At 46.7% G+C, this 8,626-nt stretch overlaps 1 protein-coding gene across 1 annotated transcript in view; it reads right to left on the bottom strand.

Annotated features, from left to right (window-relative positions):
* The window catches only part of PLPPR1 (phospholipid phosphatase related 1), a 264,328-nt gene extending 256,771 nt beyond the window's left edge, over window positions 1–7,557 (bottom strand). Inside the window, exon 1 of the mRNA XM_027105354.1 lies at window positions 7,407–7,557. The gene's annotated coding sequence lies outside the window, so the exon portion shown is untranslated. The remainder of the gene's footprint in view (window positions 1–7,406) is intronic.
* Window positions 7,558–8,626: the final 1,069 nt, after the last annotated feature.

The following is an 8,626-nucleotide window of genomic DNA, read 5'->3' on the forward strand; positions in this document are numbered from 1 at the left end:
ATATATAAACTTATAAATGAAGACAATCTCTACATTGTCCCTTGGTCCTGAGGTAGATAGATAGATAGATAGATAGATAGATAGATAGATAGATGATAGAGCTTCTTTCAAGAGCTTCTTTCAACTTTTATTTTTTCCTTTTGGTCTTGCTTTTATGTTGTGAATGTAACATTTACTAATTAGCAGATCAGCCAGGTCATGAAACGTTTCTTAACAGCTCATACCACCATGTTAAATGTTGTTTCCTTTGATATTTTCAGTTAGGGCCCTTGCCTTCCACAGTGTAACTGCATTCTTACACCAATGATGAAGGCTAGGAAGTGGAAATAACGGAGCCAGGACTAAGGTGAGGTCAGAAAGGTACTTACATTGGGTACAAAATTTAAAGGGGTGACCAAAAACTCAGTCATCAAGATAAACAATATTTTAATGCAATAGTTAAAAAAATTAAATTAATGCAAAAAATCCATGATGAATAAAACCTCAAAATTTTAAATAAAGACGGAAACCAACCCTGCAATTACATGACTCTGCCTCCCTCAGCTCACCCTGATCTAGGCCCTGGGTAGACGCTGCATCTGAAATCAGGAGCTGGGGTTCTGGTCTTGGTTCTCACACTACTTAGCTCAGGCGAGTCACTGAACCTCTCTGGTTCTCAGTCTCCTCATCTTGTTTCACTTAAAAGTCTGATTAAAAAATTTCCAGTGAACTTCTGAACTTGAAAATTCTATGATTTTCTATAACGTGAAGCTGCATGACTGGGGCATCAGCAATGACTCGAGAGGACAAGATTCATTCACTGTCAGTCATTCAATCCAAAAATGAATTACAATCAATCCAATCAATTGCTATGTGACAAGCACTATGAAAGGTGCTGAAAATACAAAGTTGAGGACAATAGAAATACATAGAAAGGGAAGCCAACCCTACTTACTGCCCAAAGGTCAGGACTACGTTCCCTAGGAAGTGACTTTGACCTAAAGGACCAAAGGAGTTAGGCAGGGGAAGGCAAGGAGGAAATTCCAGAAAGAGAGAATAGCATGGCCAAAGACCAAAAGGTGAGAAAGAAAAATCTCAGTTGGGGAAATGTAATAAATTTAATCTGGCTGAAACATAAATAGGATGAATGAAACAAGCAAACAAAAATCAGTCTTTGATTACAGAGCAATAATAAAAGTATTTGGCAGAGTGTAATGCAAAAGGCACTGGGTTATGTTCAAACCTAAGCTCTCGTCACTGACCTGTTGCCAACTAGCTAGATGATGGGGCTTCCATATCCACTGGGGATTCTATTTTAGAACACAGTACAAACTTTTCTAAGAAGGAGAAAGGCTTTTAACTCCCAGAGAATGATGCAAACCTCACATTTGAGATATTTAGAGTTTACATCCCCCAGTACCAAAGCAGTGCTGTAATTAATACATGTAGTCACTTCCCTGAAAACAACTTGCTAAACAGCTAAGCACCTGTTGTGTGATGAACTGAGGCTGAAGAATGAGAGGACCAGCCTAAGGCAAGCAAACTTTCATCTTCCCAGACAGGCACAAGGAGGAGGCAACTAGGCAAATGTTATAGGCAGACACACCTAGGCTTATGACGGTGGAGTTGGTCTGCCCCTGCCATGTTTGTGTCGGTTGATTTAATTCCTGCACTTAGGAAAACAGGATTAGAGCCAGCTATTTATTAACCAACCAAAATAATTTTTTAAACAAACACTGAGGCACACAGTCTCTAGAGTCCTGAAAATAAAGTCAAAATTTTATTTTTAACCTGACTGTTGTCACACATAATACCTACCATTTATTGAGCACTTACTCTGTGCCAAGATTTACAACTGTTAACTCATATAATCCCCACAATTCTATGTGATGTGTTAAGATGGTTATCTCTGTCTTAAGAGCAAGAGTAATTTGAGGCACAGAGAAGTAAACTGTGTACCCAAAGTTGCATAGTTGATAAGCAGCAGAGCCAAAATTCAAATAGAACCTATCTAGCCCCAGAGTCTGCACCCTTGGCCACTGTGCTACATAAACAAGGTTCATCATCTACACGTCCCAGTGACACCTTAGCGTGCGGCACTCAGAGGCTCCTTATGTTTCCAGGACTCTCAAAGATCTGAACTCTCTGTGCTTTGGTAAGCACCTCCGTCATTTAGTTCTGGGGGAGAAGAGCATGAATCCATCTTTCCATGCTCTTGGAGAGAGGCATCCTTTCTCCTCCATCTCTTCTCTCCTGCTCTCATTTCCCACACGTTTTCTCCTCAGACACCAGCTCTACCCATCTGCTCCCCATTGATAAAAACTGCACTTGAGGCTTGCTGTTCCTTCCCCCTATGGTATCCTAACTCCTTCTCCCACCCGACTTCATAAATGACTGACAGGTACGTCTTGCCTGGATCTTCGTACCTCCCGTTCCCCACTGAATTCCCTGAGATACGGCTTCTGAGCATGTGCTGTACTAAAACTGCTTTCTCAGTGGTCACCAGGAAACTCCTTTTCATTGCCTTTTTTTTTCCAGTTCCCTACTTTCAATCTTTTCAACCTCTCTGCACTTAAAATCATCCTGGTAATTTATACCTTGGATGTGGAGAAGGAGTTTGTAGGATTATTAAAATGGGCTTGGTGACCTGGTTCTGCCACTTCCCGGTCTGGTAATTTTGGACAAGCTATTGGAATCTCTCTGTCTGGGCTGCCTTGGCTGTCAAATGGAGAAGAGAACTGCAGGTGGTGTGGGGATTAAATGAGATTCCACATGTAGGCACTCACACAAGGCCTGGCACATAGGTAGGATTGCTTCTGTGAAGTCTGACCACTCCTTCTCATGATTCTCTGAGGCCTTTACTTCCACTCCAGTTCCTTCCCATATTGCCTGAGTATTCTGCGGTACCTGTTTCTCTCCTTAACCCCTATATTTTGCTAAATGCTGAGATTTAGTCTTTGGCTCTATGGTCCCCTGCTCCCCATCCTCTCCCTTAATCAAAACAGTAGCTGGTATTTACTGTGAAATCAGTACATGCTGGAAATCTGTACTATGTGCTTTCCAGGATGTTCCAGTGTTACCCCAAAATCAGTTCCCCACAAAACAGCATTGAGCCTTTCACTTTTCTGAGCTAACCTCTCTCCTCACTCCTCTGCCACCCTTCATCCAGCTACCAAAGTTCAAACCCAAAGTGCTACCTTTGGTACCCCTCTTTCACCCCTGGAGTCAACCTGAAACAAATTCTCATGTTTTATCCATTCTGAAATCTCTTATTGGGATTTTAAGATGGCAACTCAACAAGCTGAAGCTGTACATTTAAGATTTTCCACTTCCAAAAAAATTAAGAAACAACAAAAAATTTATTTTTTGCACTGACAAAAAAAAAAAAAAAAGATTGGAACTCAATACACTCAGGTTTGGCTCAGTAAGGGACCCAGTTCCTAGGGCTGTGTGTTTAAAGATGGGAACACGGGTGGTCTGGCCCTTATCCCAGGATGCCAAGATGCTACGAGCTCTTTAAATGAGACACTGTGGCTTCCAAACTCCCGGGTCCCAGATTATCTTAAAAGTTTGAGCAAAGCACATAAAATCAGGACATTCTGACAAGTAAAGGGGGAGAAAAAGAGAATTCACATTTACTTCCAGCTTACTATGAATCGGGAACTGTGCTAAATGCTGTTGCTACCAAGATGAGCCAATAATATAATGTTTAGATATAAAAAATGTGATGTCACAAGGTTGCTTTCTTATTGGCACTTCACAGGACAGTTTTTCATAAAGGCAGTTTTCCTGGGTCATTTTGTCACTGATCTCCCAAATGCTGATCACCTTGGAGAAATGGAAGCCCTGATTTAGCGTCTACTGTTCTTATGCAGGAATCATTGCTTCATGACTGGGTTTCCTCGTTCATTAATTTAATCATTCATTCCACAAATATTTATTGAGTCCCTATTCTGTACCAAGCCTGTAATGAATGCTGGAGATGCAGCTGTGAATGTCTTTCCTTCCAAACACAGGAAAGAGAGCTACGCAAGTGAATTCTAGAAAAGCAGAGGGTAGTATGGGAACACACAGAGGAGGCCTCTTAGATTAGCAAGGTTGACTTTCTCACTTGTTTCCCGGACATATCTTCTCCTCTCCACCCCCACTGCCACCATCCTCATCACTTCACGCCTGTATTTCCACAATAAGCTCCTTGCCTCCAGTCTCACCGCCTCCAATCCATCCTCCACACTGTGGTCACAGCTATCTTTCTCTGATGCAAATCTGATTATGTCTCAAACTCTCCCAACCTGCAACCTCTTTCCCAGCCTTTCAGATAAAACTGAAGCTCCTTTGCTTGGGATATTTCCATTCACAGTTGATCTCTGCTTATTTCTCTGGCCTGATGGTTTGCTACTCCACAGAGCTAAGAACTCACATCTCTCACTTCAGCCACACAGAACAACTTCCAGTTCTCAGATAGCTTTTTTTCTGCCTGGAAAGCCCTTCTCTTCTTGTCTTTCAAGACTTAGGTCACCTCAACCACCCTAAGAAACCTTCTTGATCTTCTTAATCTCCTTTAGGTGGATGCCCTCCCTTTGTGCTTCCATAGCACATTGGGCATATCCCTATCCAAACACTCCACAGCATTTGTTGTTAATTAGTGTCACCTAGCTGCTGTTCATTTCTGTATCCACACTCTCGTACCCTGTGCTCTAGCCACATGGGACGGCTCATAGTTACCCTAACTCATTAGGCACACTCACGTTTCCTCTGTTGGAATGTCCTTTCTATCCTTCCCTACCTGGTAAAAACTATTCATTTTTCAAAAATATCTCAAAGACCGTCTGGTCAAATCCCATAGGGGAAGAAAAAAAATCACTTGCATGTCTACTATTTGCACTTGATTTACCCTACAACTATAACAGTTAATCAGATTGCATCATAGTTAGCTAAATACCTGTTTCCTCATCCTTGAAAGCACGGACTATTTTTTACTTCCTCGTGTTTTTCTTTCTCCAGACTCCAGCACATAGTAAGTGCTGATGTGTGTTTTCTGAATGTTGAGAAAAGGCCAGGAGGGAGAATGGAGTATATGCCATGCATGTTAAGAGCTCACAGGACAGTACAAACCTATCTTACTCTCTAGTTATTTCATATGTGTTAATTCTGTATTGACATCTAGATTATAATCACTTTAGGGGCCAGAACGATGTTATACATTATTATATGAACTTCAACGCTAAATATGGGATAGGTGGTCAATAAAAACTTGAAAATAGACTCTGAATATAATCAAAATGAATTGAACTTGCAGATGTAGGAAGAGGAAATACATCATAAAGAAAGAAAATAGAGCTCTAGTAAAAAGCAAAAAAAAAAAATCTTAATCTTTTCTTGCCAAGATTTGCATTGAAAATGATGTGAATATTCACCATGCAATAAAAAGGGACATATGCTGACAATTATATTTAAACCCCCACTAGGCCAATTTCAACTTGAAAATATTTCTGGAAAGGTCTTTACTTCACCAGTTGTTTGAAAAAAGAAAAAAAAAAAACTTCAGATTTCCATCTTACTGAATGCTTTTTAAAATTTATGAAAGTGAAGCTGTTTTAATAATATGCAACCCTTTCCAATTCCCCTCTTTTTTTTTTTTTTTTCTTTTCTCAATAACTTCTTCACCTTTGGCAATGTTGACTTACGAGTCAAGGTCTCTCTCATAAGTGAACTTTCTTAATTAACCTCATGTATATCATGCTTTCTCCCACTTAAAAGAAGTTACAAAATGTTTAAAATTAAAAAAGGTCCCCAGAGCAGCAGTGAGATGGACTCTGCAAGTCATCTTAAAGTGAAGAGAATACTCTCTGGCAACCCATAGTCACAAGTACTGGATCTGAGCTTCTAGTGTTTCCTTCTGTCAGCATCAACTTGGCTTCCAGGCTCCCCACACACACGTCTCTTACAAATTCAAGCCTCCTAAGGTACAGAACCCACCCACCCCCCAAATATACCTGTCTGCCTACCCCACCTTCCAGGTGTGAATAAAACGCCAAAACAGAATTGAACATGGTATTTCCTAGACTTACAGAACTAATTTGCTCAAGGTTAGCTCAGGAATAGTCAAGCCTTCTATTCTCCAGATGTGACGTTCCAGAAATCTCCAAATTAGAGTCCCACCCGATGAATAAAAGCCACCAAACACAGGAGAAGTAAGAGAAGGGGTAGAGGAATTCAGTGAAGGTTGCAAGGGTACCTTGCTTCCCGCTCGACCTCTTCTCGCCTCAATTGGCCTCTAGTGGCTCCTCTCCTAAACAGCCATCATCTGGCCCTCTTCCAATCCCCTTTGTCCCAGTCCTGGACTCCTCACACACTGACCAGGCTCTGCTGTTTCAAAGGACCATTAGATTTGAGGCGGTTCCCAGGTGCCAGCAGGCGCTCCGCACTCTGAGACCCCACCCCAATGCAACTGGCATTTTAGGGAATCCTTTTCTCGGGACCTCTTCCCTGGGACCGAAGAGAGATTCAGAACGGTGCCTGTCCACCAACTAGATACCAGGCTGCAGAGAATCTCTCCCACGAAAGAGGTTAAAAGGGAATACGGTATCCCCACAAAGAAAAATAACCCAGAATCCTCCACATATTCCACATGTTTGTGTCATAAAACCCCGGGGCAAAAATAAAGCCCCAGCCACGCCACAGCAGCCCAGCCCAGCTCCCAAGGCTGCCACCTAGGTGTGCGTGAAGACAGCACCTTCCCGAGGGAGGAGAGAACCCGGCGCCCAGCGTTTCCAGAAGGTGATTATGGCAAAGCCTTTTAGTAACTCATCACTCATCCCCGCACTGGCCCGAGACTCCCCCCGGCTCCCGTGGCACTGGTGCTGAATGAGAAAGCCAGAGGCTGCCCCTCCAATTCTCCAGGCGACACCCGCCCCCCCCCCAAACTACGAGGCGCCCAGGCTGCGGGGTGGGGGAGGAGGAAAGGATGACAGGTGCCCACGCCTGAGGGAAAATCAAAGGCCACGCTTACAGCCAGGGCTGAGATCCCTACCCCCGCCCGGGCGGGAGGACTTGGCCCCAGCCACCTGCAGGGCGCCCCCGCCCGCACGCCGGCTCCCGGCGCAGCCTGTAACGCAGCCAGGAGAGTGGAACGGGACGGAGGGAGCTTCCACGCCCCCTTTGTCTCCACGTTTCCCAAATGACAGGGGAGGAAAGTTTACGAGCAGGGAGGGTGTAGCTTTCCGCTGGGTCAATCTGACACCTCGCAGGAGACGACCCTTACTGGGATCGCCCTCTTCCCCTGCACCGCCCCTGCGCCGCCTTCATCTGCACCTTAATGCCCGCAAGCTGGGTTTGAGCCACCTGCGCCGCAGCTTCCAGCGGGGAACCTGACCCGGCCGCCCCGGCGTCCCGGAGCTGCCCGCGGTTGCGGGCGCCCCACTCACCTCTCTCGGCGGACCCTCCTCCCGTGCGCCCTACTGGGCCGTCCGGCTCCCGGCAGCGAGGTGCATTCAAGCAGCGGTCGGAGACCCGCTCCCCGGGCTCTGCTGCATTCCGCCTGCGTGGGAGATCCAACCGGCGAGCGCGCGGCGCGGGCGTGTACGCGTGTGTTTGTGCGAGTGTGTGTGTGTGTGTGTGTGTGTGTGTGTGTGTGTGTGTGTGTGAGAGAGAGAGAGTGTGTGTGTGTGTGTGTGCGCGCGCGCGTGGGGCGGGGAGCGCGGGATCACGGATCCCCCTCAGCGCCCATCCCGCTCTCTGCCTCCTCCTCCGCCTCCTCCTTGAGCTGCAGCTAGCACAGGGTCCAGGTTTCAGGATCTCCTGTTTGTTTAATGAAAGGAAGGAGCAAAAGGCTGGCGGGCGAGGGGGGCGGAGGGGGGCGCGAGAGAGGAGGGGGAGGGCGCCGGGCTGCGCATGCTCAGAGGGGGACCCTGAGCGCTCACTCCCGAGCGCAGGCAGAGTGAGGAGAGCTTCGGTTGGAGGCGAGCTAGGCTCTGCCCCCCGGAGCCGCAGGGGGCTCGGCGGGGTTCCCGGAAGGCAGCTGGGAAACCCAACCGCAAAGGTGCGCCCTGCGTGGGGACTCCCTGGCGCCCGCGGTGCCGGAAGCCGGTGGCGGGATCCCGACCCATCCTTGGAGACAGTTTCAGCTCCGAGCCCTCGCAACGCCTGGCTCTCCTTCTCCGTGAATTTTTAGTGCTTGGCCGGGGCTCCCGTGGACCGCTCTGCGGCCTCTGCGCTGCGGGGCACCCGGGTGCGTGTCCCTAGTAGTCCAGGAGGAACCACAGGCAGCAGGTCGAATCTGAACTAAAACCAGTTTCCTGATCCGCGCTTCTTTTTTCCCCTCTCCCAACTTCCACTCTGTGAAGAGCAGAAAGAGGCAACTGTCTCCTCGGGTCCCAAAACAGGTTTGCTGGGGCGAGGGGAGGGGCCCACGAAACCCTCTTCCAAGAACAAAGCGGAAGTGGAAGGAAGGTGAGTCTTGGAGGGCTCCAGACTCAGTCTCCTTTGGTGACAGGGTTAGATGGAAGAGATATTTGCTCTAGTCAAGAAGGCCAAAAGAACAATAGAGCCATTGTCCCCCTTGCCTCGAATGCCGAAGCGCCAAAGCAATCGTTCGCAAGTGGGGATTCTGGCTACTTGGTAAAGTGGAAGAACTGTCAAGGCGAAG

This window comes from Aethalodelphis obliquidens, unplaced genomic scaffold, assembly GCF_003676395.1.
Source record: "Aethalodelphis obliquidens isolate GAN/ISIS:26980383/991018 unplaced genomic scaffold, ASM367639v1 scaffold7, whole genome shotgun sequence".
Classification (NCBI taxonomy): domain Eukaryota; kingdom Metazoa; phylum Chordata; class Mammalia; order Artiodactyla; family Delphinidae; genus Aethalodelphis; species Aethalodelphis obliquidens.